Source organism: Lagenorhynchus albirostris, chromosome 10, assembly GCF_949774975.1.
Source record: "Lagenorhynchus albirostris chromosome 10, mLagAlb1.1, whole genome shotgun sequence".
NCBI classification, from domain to species: domain Eukaryota; kingdom Metazoa; phylum Chordata; class Mammalia; order Artiodactyla; family Delphinidae; genus Lagenorhynchus; species Lagenorhynchus albirostris.
In genome coordinates, this window is record NC_083104.1 from 59,418,597 (window position 1) to 59,431,640 (window position 13,044).

Here is a 13,044-nt window from a genome sequence, read left to right on the forward strand (position 1 = left end):
GGCACATTATAGTCACAGATGGCAGCTCTTGGTCCAGCCATCATCCCAGCATTCCAACCAGAAAGGGAGAATAATAAGAAGGATAGGGATATACACCAGCTGTCTCTTGGAGAACATTCCTAGAACTGCCACAAACATTATCCCATTGGCCAGAACTTAGTCAAATGGACACACCCAGATGCAAGGAAGACTAGTAAACGCGGACTTTTTCTGGGCAGTGTGGGTCCTTAAAAGTTCTTTTATGACAACAGAAGGAGGGAATGGACATTGGGGGATAACAGTAGTTAGAGTTAGGGTTAGCAAATCCTCCTGCATGGAAGTGGAGTCCAAAATACTAAGAAGGATGACACGAGATTTCTGAAGGCTTTCTCCCCCAAGAGATACTTCGTTCACGTATAACTCATTGACAGCAGTAAAGGCCATGGCTACTACTTAAGCATGTAGACAGAAGCCATGTTAAGTGATAATGATTTGTTGTTATCATTTTGACTATCACTTATTGGCTGCTTACCACATTCCAGTCACTATGCTGAGTAGTTTTTGTCATTGTTCCATTTAATCCTTATAACAGCCCTATGATATTGGTGCAAAAACTGAGTCCCCCAGAGGGTGAATAACTTGCTAATAATTAGAGAAAATGGATTGGCTTCTTAGGTATATGCATTGCAAGAGCCTGTACTCTCACACACCATCAGTATATGTGGCCAACCCAAGACTGGATTAGCAAGTGGAGACCCACTCTATAAGATGCAGTCTGTCCATTTGTTCAAATGATGATTTATTTTTTAAAATATCATTTTAAGCACTTATTACCCATGATGTATACTGACCTCTGGGACTAAAATAGGTGGGCAAAAAACTTATGTACAAAACAGAAACTGACCACAGATGTAGAAAACAAACTTGTGGTTACCAAAGGGGAAAGGGGGGGAGAAATAAATTTGGAGTTTGGGATTAACATATACACACTACTGTATATAAAATAGATAACCAGGGCTTCCCTAGTGGCGCAGTGGTTGGGAGTCCGCCTGCCGATGCAGGGGACACGGGTTCGTGCCCCGGTCCGGGAAGATCCCACATGCCACGGAGCGGCTGGGCCCGTGAGCCACGGCCGCTGGGCCTGCGCATCCGGAACCTGTGCTCCGCGGCGGGAGAGGCCACAACAGTGAAAGGCCCGCGTATCGCAAAAAAAAAAAAAAAATAGATAACCAATGAGGACCTACTATTTAGCACAAGGAACTATACTCAATATTTTGTAATAACCTATATGGGAAAAGAATCTGAAAGAGAATATATATATATATATATATATATATATATATATATATATATATATATAACTGAATGACTTTGCTGTACACCAGAAACTAACACAACATTGTAAATCAACAATACTTCCATTTTAAAAAATTTCATGAAGCTTAAAGACTTGTGGGAGTCAAGTACAAATCAACTAATCCCAAGAATAACTGTGATGACTGCCACAAAATAGGTTTTTATGTTACCATGAAAGCATAGTATTCAAGAATGTGGCCTAGCCTGGTGGATCTGGGAAGACTTCCCTTTGGAAGAGACATTTGAACTAAGACCTAAGGGCTGATGATGAGTAGCAGAGACTGAAAGTATTCGGGCAAGAAGCACAGCATGTGCAAAGGCCCAGAAGTGGCAGGAGGGTGGCATAATTAAGGAACAGAGACAAGGCTGTGTGGTTAGAGCAAAGTGGATGTTGACAAAAGATGAGGCCAGAGGAATGGTGACCTGGTTATGAAGTCCATTGGAAAGACATTGGGTTTTTACCTAAGAACAACTAGAAATCTGTGGAAGTGTTTTAATATGAGGTGGTGGGGAGTGAAGGAGGAGGAGCTGGGAGCCCGACATAATTCATTGTGCACTTTCATGAGGGAAGAGATTTATCTTACTCCCCACTGTATTCCTTACACATAGTAGGCACTAAAAACATATTTATGAGATGAACTAATACATTCATAGATAACTTTTGAGAATATCACTCTGGCTTCAGTGTGGAAAATGCTAATGGGAGTGGGGACCAAGAGGGTGCCAGGGAGGCCAAGGAAGGGGCTATTTCAGAACTAAAGAGAAGGACATGGTGATGGATTGAATACAGCCAAGGGGATCAGAAGGTGCCAGGATAGCTCCTAGGTTTCTGGCATGAGCCACTGGGCAGATGATAGCCCCATTCATTGAGACTGGGAGAGAAGGGCCAGCTGTGAGGAGGAAGGTCACATCATGTCACCAGACATAGTTTCCATTTATATAACCACAGGCTGTGAATTCTGTCTACAGAGGTAGCAGGAAATAATGAAAATACATCCAAATGAGCCCAAACTGCAAATCTGGAACAAGAAGTAGCCCTAGGTGTCCTGACCTTGTCGAGTTCCCTCAGCTTTGAGAGTCATCACTAGACGTTAAAATAAAACCTCGCAAAACGTTAAAAAATAAAACCTTGCTATGGACACTGTCCCTCAACATTTGTGATGTAGGACACAAATAAATCTGAAAAGTCAGTCTGTGTTGGTTGGACTTATATGGGAGATAAAGCTGTGGAAAGCGAATTGGTTTGGTCCTAGGAGAGGCCGTGAGGGAGTGGTACATGTACAAGTTTCAGGTCTTTTGAAAAATATAAAACACCAACTTGAAGAGTTATCACCTCACCAAACTGTTGTCCTTATTGAGAAACTGCTGAATTACCAGCCAGGTTATGGCTCATCGTACCCCTTTTCACCATTACCCACTCTCTGCCACAACCACAGCGACCAAAAACAGACAGCTCACAGAGTGACTGATTTGAAGCTGCTGATTTGAACAATTTATTCTATCCCAATGACACTTTGGTTTCATCTCGCCTGAGAACCTTGACTGCCAGACTTGATAATACAGTCTGTCCTATGAAGGAGAACATACAAACCAGCGAGCCAGTAGGCATGAAATAAACTGCTTTCAGAGGCTGGGAGATTATTCATGTACTTTAAAATTCTAAGTTTACAATCCATATACACAGGAATCCATCTAAAGTAAGATGTGTTGTTAAAATATCTTTAGCACTGGCATCCTGCTTTATCCTTCTGCAGGACCATAATTTTCCAAAACTAAAATCACATGCTCTCCCTGAGGTAAGAATGATTGACATCTTACACTACAGATGGCCGAGCAGATGTGCACCCAGGTATGAGACCTCACTGCAAACTGGCTGGCCAATCAGAGAGGAGCTGAGAACTGCATTCTGAAGCAAAGATGAGTTCTCTACAGGGAGATCAGAGATCCAACTTGCACAGAATTGTCCCACTGTCAACCATGTTGGAATGCAGAATTAGGCTCTCTTTGAGTTAATAAAGTATTGTCCATATCTGCAGCTAATATTCCCACCCTTAAGCATCATACAGGGAGCTCCAGTTCAAGAAATCCTTTGGTTAAACAATTTTAGGGGTTATGAGCACAGTCCTTAGAGACAGACCTGACGTTGAATCCCTGCTCTCTCTGTGAAAGTGTAGGCAAATTGCTTAGCCTAAGACTCAGGTATGTCACCTAAAATAGGATGTAATATTGCCTACTTTTCAGGAATGCAGTAAGTACAAATGAGGAAGAATGATAAGCACAGTGTTTGGCATGTACTGACAAACAAAAGAGTGTCAGTAATTTTTAGAATTGTGTAATCAGTTCCCTGCAAATCATGGCACAAAACACTTCATTGTTTCCCTGGATCAGAAGTATCTTAAAAATTCCTTCCAAAAGAGAAGAGGTAACTTGATGATTTGGAGTTATAGCCCAAAATAAGCTGCTGCAAGAATGATTTTTCTTTGAATTCTCCTGTTTCATCTTTTTAAAAGATGGCAAGTTATCTGTTATTCTCCACAATATATCATGCATATTTTAATATTTAAAATACTTTTCAATAAAAAGTCCTCCAGGGAGATATGACATATTAATCCTATACTCCTTGGTGAGGCATAGTGAGGAAGGACCAAGAACACTGGCCATCCCCAGGGATGGCCTGGGGGCTTCACTTTGGGGACTACCTTTACATGGGCAAGTAACTTAACCTCTCTAGGTCTTAGTTTTCCCATGTGTAGAATTATAATAAAAACATTTCCTTCATGAGGTTTGCTTCCACTCCCTCTTCCCCACCTACTCCCATCCCCATCCCACCACTTCCAGCTTTGTCAAGTCCCTAGAGGTAGAACAAGTCACCATTTTTTAAATTATTTTAAGTATATTTATAGAGTCTAGTGCCAGGCACCAGGGTAAAGGCTGAATCACTAAAGATAATATAATGTCAAAATTTAAGAGAATGTCCATGATGAGATCTGGTTTTCTCTGACCTAGCCTGAAAAGCCACACAGCATCAGTACTGCTGCATTCCATTGTTACAACCAAGTCACTAAGACCAGCCCAGATTCAAGAGAAGGGGGCTTGAAACTATCTTTGATGGAAGGAGTGTCAAAAACATGTGGACATATTTTAAAACGAGTATGTAGATGATCTACTCTTAGAGTTCCAAAGAAAAAAGAAAGAGAGAGAGAGAAGAGGGAGGAAGGGATGGAGAGAGGGAGGGAGGAAGGGAAAGGACAAAAGATGTGTCAGACCTCTACACAGAAAACTACAAAACATTATCAAGATTCATAAATTGGAGAAATCATTATTGGAAAGATATTAACCCTTCTTTTTTCAATATTTAATAAAATACCAATCAAAATCCCAGCAAGCAAAAATCAGTGTAATTGACCACATAACACACTAAAAAAGAAAAACCATATGTTTATCTCAGTAGACACAGCAAAAACATTTGATAAAATCCAACATCCATTCCTGATTTTTTAAAAATCTCTCAGAAAATTAGGAAGAGAAGAGAATCTCCTCAGCCCAATAAAAGGCATCTATAAATACCTAACACTAACATCACTCTTAATGGTGAAAGACTAAATACTTTTCTTCTAACACCATGAACAAGAAGAGACGTTCATTCTCATCACTTCTATTCAAAGCTGTAGTGGAGAATCCAGCCAGTGCAATGAGGCAAGAAAAAGGCATCTAGATTTTAAAAGAAGTAAAGCTCTTTGTATTTGCAGACTACCTGATTGTCTATGTAGGAAGTCCCAAGGAATCTATAGAAAAGTAATCAAAACTAATAAATGTTTAGCATTGTTACAGGAAAAAAAGAGTAAATACAAAAAATCAATTATATTTCTACTATACTAGCAATGAACAAACTGAAATTGTAATTAACAAAAAATACCATTTACTGTAACATCAAAATATGAAATAATTAGGGATAAATCTGTCAAAAGGTATGTAAGACTTGTACACTGAAAATGACAAAATATTGTTAAAATACATTAAAAGGTAAACATATGGAGAGATATAGCATGTTTATGGATCAGGAGATTCAATTTTTTAAATGTCAATTCTCTCTAAATTGCTCTATAGGCTCGGTGTAATCACAGTTATAATTCCAGCAGGGGTTTTTTTTGCTGAAAATTTACAAGTTTATTCTAAAATCCATGTGGGAATGTAAAGGGTATAGAATAGCCAAAATGAATTTGAGAAAGAACGAAGTTGGAGGGCTAACGTGACTTCAGAATTTTTAAAAATCTACAGTAATCAAGAGAGTCTGAAATTGGTATCAAGATAGATAAACAAGGGCTTCCCTGGTGGCACAGTGGTTGAGAGTCTGCCTGCCGATGCAGAGGACGTGGGTTCGTGCCCCGGTCCAGGAAGATCTCACATGCCGCGGAGCGGCTGGGCCCGTGAGCCATGGTCGCTGAGCCTGCGCGTCCGGAGCCTGTGCTCTGCAACAGGAGAGGCCACAACAGTGAAAGGCCCACGTACCGCAAAAAAAAAAAAAATAGAAAAACTGGATAAGCATCTTCACAGAAAATCAAATTTGATTCATACCCCACACCATATACAAATATTATCTCAAAAGGATAATAGACCTAAATGTAAAACTGAAAACTATGAAAGGTATAGAAGAAAATCTTGGTGACTTTGGATTGGGCAACAAGTTCTTAGATACAACAAGAAAGTATGATTGACAATAGAAAAAAAATGATAAATTAGATTTCGCCAAAATTAAGAAAGTTCTGCTCTTAAAAAGATATTCTTAAGCCAATAAACAAGCCACAAACGGAGAAAATAACTGAAAAGCACATATCTTATAAGGCATTTTATCCACAATATATACAAAGAATTCTCAAAACTCAACAGTAAGAAAAGAAACAAGCCAATAAAAACTAAACAAAGCCTTTGAATAGACACTTAAGCAAATAAGATATTAAAATGGCATATAAACACATAAAAAGATAGATGCTCAACATCATTGGTCATTAGGAAAATGCAAGCTAAATTCACTTCACCTCTAGTAGAATGTGTAAAATTAAAAATACAGATCATACCAAGTTCCAGTTGAGGATATGGAGCAGTTGGGATTCTTCTGCATTTTTGGTGGAGATGGAAAATGGTTAACGACTTTGAAAAACAGTTTGGCAGTTTCCTAAAAAGTTCAAAGTAAAATTACTAGTGACCTAACCATTCCAATACCGGGTAATTTACTCAGGAGAAATAAAGCATATCTCCATACAAAGACTTGTACATGAACATTCCTAGTAGCTTTATTCGTAATAGCCCCAAACTGGAGACAACGTAATGTCCATCAAAGGTGAATAAATTAAAAAATCCATACAATGAATGCTATTGAACAATAAAAAGGGATGTACTATTAATAAACAACACCACGATAGATGAATCTTAAAATAAGTATCCTGAGTGAAAGAAAAGCCAAGAAAAAAGTAAATACTGTATGATTCTATTTATATAATAATCTAGAAAATGCAAGCAAATCTATATAATCTATGTTATCAGTGGTTGTCAGTTGATTGGGGAGTCTGGGACGAATGGAATGGAGGGATTACAAAGGGGTACAGGGAAAGTTTTGGGTGTGATAGATATCTTCACTATCTTGATTGTGGTAATGGTTGCATGGGTGTTTATATGTCAAAACTTATATAATTACACTTAAATATGTGTAGTCTATTATATGTTGATTATACTTCAATAACATTGTTACAAAATTCCAACAGCTTTTGGGGAAAATTAAAGGCTGTTTCCAAAATTTATATGAAAAATGCAAAGTGTCAAGTATAGATCAGACAATTTTGAAAAGCAAAATTGGAGGACCTAGCTGGCCAAGATGGCAGAGCAGGAAGACCCTGGGCTCACCTCCTCCCATGGGCACAGTAAAATTACAATTATTTAGAGAGCAACTATCTATGAGAACAAGCTAAAGACTAGCAGAAAAGATTTTCTACAACTAAAGATATAAAGAAGGAGCCACAACAAGATGGGTAGGAGGGGCGGAGACAGAGCATAGTCAAGACCTACATCCCCAGGTAGGTGAAAGACAAATAAGAGAATAATCACAATTGCAGAGGCTCTCCCCAAGGAGCAAGACTCCCAGGCTAGGGGCATTGCCCGGGAAGATGAGCCCTCAAAGAGCCTGGCTTTGAAGGCCAGAGAAATTTGTGTATGAGAGAGCCAGAGGGCTGAGGGAAACAGAGGCTTTGCTCTTAAAAGCATATGCAAAATCTCACATACTCCAAGTCCCAGCACAGAGGCAGTAATTTAAAAGGAGCCTGGATCAGACACAATTGCTGCTCTTGGAGAGTCTCCAGAGAGCCAGGAGGCAACTCGGACTCTCCCAGGAGACACAGATGCTGGCAGAAGGTATTTCTGAGAGCTCAATCTACCACGAGGACACAAGTGCTGGCAAACTCCACTTTGGAGTCCTCCCTCTAGCTTATTACTGTCAGGGGCTTACCCATCCACCAGCAGGCTGGCATCCTCAGGACGCGCACATATATGTGGGCATCCAGCCCAGCCCACCAGCAGGCCAACACCAGTCTGAGGACCCCCAGATTCCACAGCCAGCTGCTCCATGACATGACCCTGCCCACCAGCAGGCTGGCAGCCACCACATGAGGCAGGACCTGGCATCTACTGGGCAGGGGCTAGTCCTGTCTACAGCACCCCACAGTAGTTGGCCTGGCAACAACAGAAGGGCACATGCATCCCACATCGGGGGCACCCCTAACACATGCAAATCTGCTGACCAGAGGGGAGTGTGCTACAGGGCCCCACTGGATGCCTCCTACATAAGGCTATTTCTACAAGATCAGGAAACATAAGCAACATACCTAATACATAGAAATAAACATAGACAATTAAGAAAATGAGGACACAAATAACTATGTTCCAAGTGAAGAAACTAGACAAAACCCCAGAAGAAAAACTAAGCGAGGTAGAGTTAAGTAATCTACCCAATAAAGAGTTCAAGGTAAGGAGCATAAGTATGCTCCATGAACTCTAGAGAAAAATAGATGAACACAGTGAGAAGTTTAATAAAGAGTTAGAAAATATAAAGAACCATGAGTGACCATGTTCTTATACTCCTACAATAGAGTCTCTCAAGAATGACAAGTAATTTTCAAAGGCTTAAATAAAAATGAGTCTACCATAAGGAAGTTTATTAAAACAGGAGGGAAATTTCAATTGAAAAAATTAGTTGACAAAAATATTTGCTGTGTTCTTTTTGTTGCTCCTGAAGTTAACAACAAGACATGGATGTGAACTTTAAATAGTTTATGGCTTGAATATATATAAATTTTTTAGGCTCTAAGTTAAAATATAATCACTGGCAACACAGAGTCCTCTAACAGATGACACTTGATTATTTATTGGTTATATTACTCTGTCTTCTCCATTTGGGCATTCTTACATTATTTCATCCAAAATCTCTGTGATAGTTAATTACATTCCACATACAGGTAAGTTTACCATGAAGCTAATAAAATTTAATCTCTAGGGCCCCCACCTGCACTGGCTCTTTTAAAATCCTGTTCTTAATTTTGTTATTGTAATTTGTATTATTTTTCTTAAAAAAAATTACTTCAGTTCAGACTCCACAAAAGCTGGAGCTGTTCCCGGTTCCTTAGAAGGGCTTTTTTCCCCTTGGTGAGAGGTGGGGCCATTCTTACTGTGTTTCCTCTGGGGTGAGCTTGGGGCTCTTGTCACTGTTGGTCCCCCTCCTCCTGCAGCCAGCGGCTTTCCCTTTCACTGCTCCTTCCTCTGTGGCTTTCCCTGTGAGGACAAAACTAGTCTTTACAAATCAGATGCAAGCAATTCTTGAAAATATTTTTGTTGTTTAAATTATGTAGTAATGAGCCTGACAGGTCTCCCTCTCATCCTATTCTATTCTCCAAAGGGAGCCACTGTTCATCATTTGTGTCCATCTTTCCAGATCTTTCTCTGCATTTGCATACATGAATACTTAAAACATTTTAAACTAATATTCTGTTAATAAACAATTATGCTAGGTAGGATGGGAAGATGGCGGAAGAGTAAGACGCGGAGATCACCTTCCTCCCCACAGATACATCAGAAATACATCTACACGTGGAACAACTCCTACAGAACACCTACTGAAGGCTGGCAGAAGACCTCAGACCTCCCAAAAGGCAAGAAACTCCCCACGTACCTGGGTAGGGCAAAAGAAAAAAAGAAAAAACAGAGACAAAAGAATAGGGACGGCACCTGCACCAGTGGGAGGGAGCTGTGAAGGAGGAAAAGTTTCCACACTAGGAAGCCCCTTCACGGGCGGAGACTACGGGAGGCGGAGCAGGGAGCTTCGGAGCCGCGGAGGAGAGCACAGCAAAAGGGGTGCGGAGGGCAAAGCGGGGAGATTCCCGCACAGAGGATCGGTGCCGACCGGCACTCACCAGCCCGAGAGGCTTGTCTGCTCACCCGCCGGGACGGGCGGGGCTGCGACCTGAGGCTCGGGTTTCGGTTTCGGTTGGAGAGCAGGGAGAGGACTGGGGTTGGTGGCTTGAACATAGCCTGAATGGTTAGTGCACCACGGCTAGCCGGGAGGGAGTCCGGGGAAAGGTCTGCACCTGCCGAAGAGGCAAGAGACTTTTTCTTCCCTCTTTGTTTCCTGGTGCGCGAGGAGAGGGGTTTAAGAGCGCTGCTTAAAGGAACTCCAGAGACTGGCGCGAGCCGCGGCTAAAAGCGCGAAGCCCAGAGACGGGCGCGAGCTGCGGCTAAAAGCGCGGACCCCAGAGACAGGCCTGAGCCACGGCTAAAAGCACGGACCCCAGGGACGGGCGGGAGACGCTAAGGCTGCTGCTGCCGCCACCAAGGGGCCTGTGTGCGAGCACAGGTCACTCTCCACACCCCTCTTCCGCGGAGCCTGTGCAGCCCGCCACTGCCAGGTTCCCGGGATCCAGGGACAACTTCCCCGGGAGAACGCACGGCGGGCCTCAGGCTGGTGCAACGTCACGCCGGCCTCTGCCGCCGCAGGCCCGCACCGCACGCAGTGCCCCTCCCTCTCCCCCCCCCTCCCCGGCCTGAGTGCGCCAGAGCCCCCGAATCAGCGGCTCCTTTAACCCCGTCCTGTCTGAGCAAAAAACAGATGCCCTCCAGCGACCTACACTCAGAGGCAGGGCCAAATCCAAAGCTGAGCCCCTGTGAGCTGTGAGAACAAAGAAGAGAAAGGGAACTCTCTCCCAGTAGCCTCAGAAACAGCGGATTAAAGCTCCACAATCAACTTGATGTACCCTGCATCTGTGGAATACATGAATAGACAACGAGTCATCCCAAATTGAGGAGGTGGGCTTCGAGAGCAAGATCTATGATTTTTTCCCCTTTTCCTCTTTTTGTGAATGTGTATGTGTATGCTTCTGTGAGAGATCTTGTCTGTATAGTTTTGCTTCCACCATTTGTCCTAGGGTTCTATCCGTCCATGGTTTTTTTTAAATTTTTTTCTTAATAATTAATTTTAATAACTTTATTACACTTTACCTTTGTTCTTTCTTTCTTTCTTTCCTTCCTTCCTTCCCTCCTTTAGACAACGAATCATCCCAAATTGAGGAGGTGGTCTCTGAGAGCAAGATTTATGATTTTTTCCCCTTTACCTCTTTTTGTGAGGCTGTATGTGTATGCTTCTGTGTAAGATTTTGTCTGTATAGCTTTGCTTCCAACATTTGTCCTAAAGTTCTATCGGTCCCTTTTTTTTTTCTAAATAAGTATTTTTTAATTCAATAACTTTATTATACTTTATTTTATTTTACTGTATCTTCTTTCTTTCAGTCTTTTTTCCTTCTTTCCCTCCTTCCTTCCTTACTCCCTCCCTCCCTCCCTTTCTTTCCTTCTTGCCTTCTTTCCTTCTTTGCTTCTTTCTTTCTTCCTTCCTTCCCTCCCTCCTTTCTTTCTTTCTTTCTTTCTTTCTTTCTTCATACTTCTACTAATTCTCTCTACTTTTTCTCCCTTTTATTCTGAGCCGTGTGGATAAAAGGCTCTTGGTGCTCCAGCCAGGAGTCAGGGCTCTGCCTCTGAGGTAGGAGAGCCAACTTCAGGACACTGGTCAACAAGAGACCTCCCAGCTCCACATAATATCAAACGGCGAAAATCTCCCAGAGACCTCCATCTTAACACCAGCACCCAGCTTCACTCAACGACCAGCAAGCTGCAGTGCTGGACAACCTATGCCAAACAACTAGCAAAACAGGAACACAACCCCACCCATTAGCAGAAGGGCTGCCTAAAATCATAATAAAGCCACAGACATGCCAAAACACACCACCAGACGTGAACCTGCCCACTAGAGAGACAAGATTCAGCCTCATCCACCACAACACAGACTCTAGTCCCCTCCACCAGGAAGCCTACACAACCAACTGAACCAACCATAGCCACTGGAGACAGACATCAAAAATAGCAGGAACTACGAACCTGCAGCCTGCAAAAAGGAGACCCCAAACACAGTAAGATAAGCAAAATGAGAAGACAGAAAAACACACAGCAGATAAAGGAGCAAGATAAAAATGCACCACACCTAACAAATGAAGAGGAAATAGGCAGTCTACCTGAAAAAGAATTCAGAATAATGCTAGTAAGGATGATCCGAAACCTTGGAAAGACAATGGACAAAATGCAAGAAACAGTTAACAAGGACCTAGAAGAAATAAAGATGAAACAAGCAACGATGAACAACACAATAAATAAAATTAAAAGTACTCTAGATGGGATCAGTAGCAGAATAACTGAGGCACAAGAACGGATAAGTGACCTGGAAGATAAAATAGTGGAAATAACTACTGCAGAGCAGAATAAAGAAAAAAGAATGAAAAGAACTGAGGACAGTCTCAGAGACCTCTGGGACAACATTAAACACACCAACATTCGAATTATAGGGGTTCCAGAAGAAGAAGAGAAAAAGAAAGGGACTGAGAAAATATTGAAGAGATTATAGTTGAAAACTTCCCTAATATGGGAAAGGAAATAGTTAATCAAGTCCAGGAAGCACAGAGAGTCCCATACAGGATAAATACAAGGAGAAATACGCCAAGACACATATTAATCAAACTGTCAAAAATTAAATACAAAGAAAGCATATTAAAAGCAACAAGGGAAAAACAACAAATAACACACAAGGGAATCCCCATAAAGTTAACAGCTGATCTCTCAGCAGAAACCCTACAAGCCAGAAGGGAGTGGCAGGACATATTTAAAGTGATGAAGGAGAAAAACCTGCAACCAAGACTACTCTACCCAGCAAGGATCTCATTCAGATTTGATGGAGAAATTAAAACCTTTACAGACAAGCAAAAGCTGAGAGTTCAGCACCACCAAACCAGCTTTACAACAAATGCTAGAGGAACTTCTCTAGACAAGAAACACAAGAGAAGGAAAAGACCTATAATAACGAACCCAAAACAATTTAGAAAATGGGAATAGGAACAGACATATCGATAATTACCTTAAATGTAAATGGACTAAATGCTCCCACCAAAAGACACAGATTGGCTGAATGGATACAAAAACAAGACCCTTATATGTGCTGTCTACAAGAGACCCACTTCAGACCTAGAGACACATACAGACTGAAAGTAAGGGGATGGAAAAAGATATTCCATGCAAATGGAAACCAAAAGAAAGCTGGAGTAGCAATTCTCATATCAGACAAAATAGACTTTA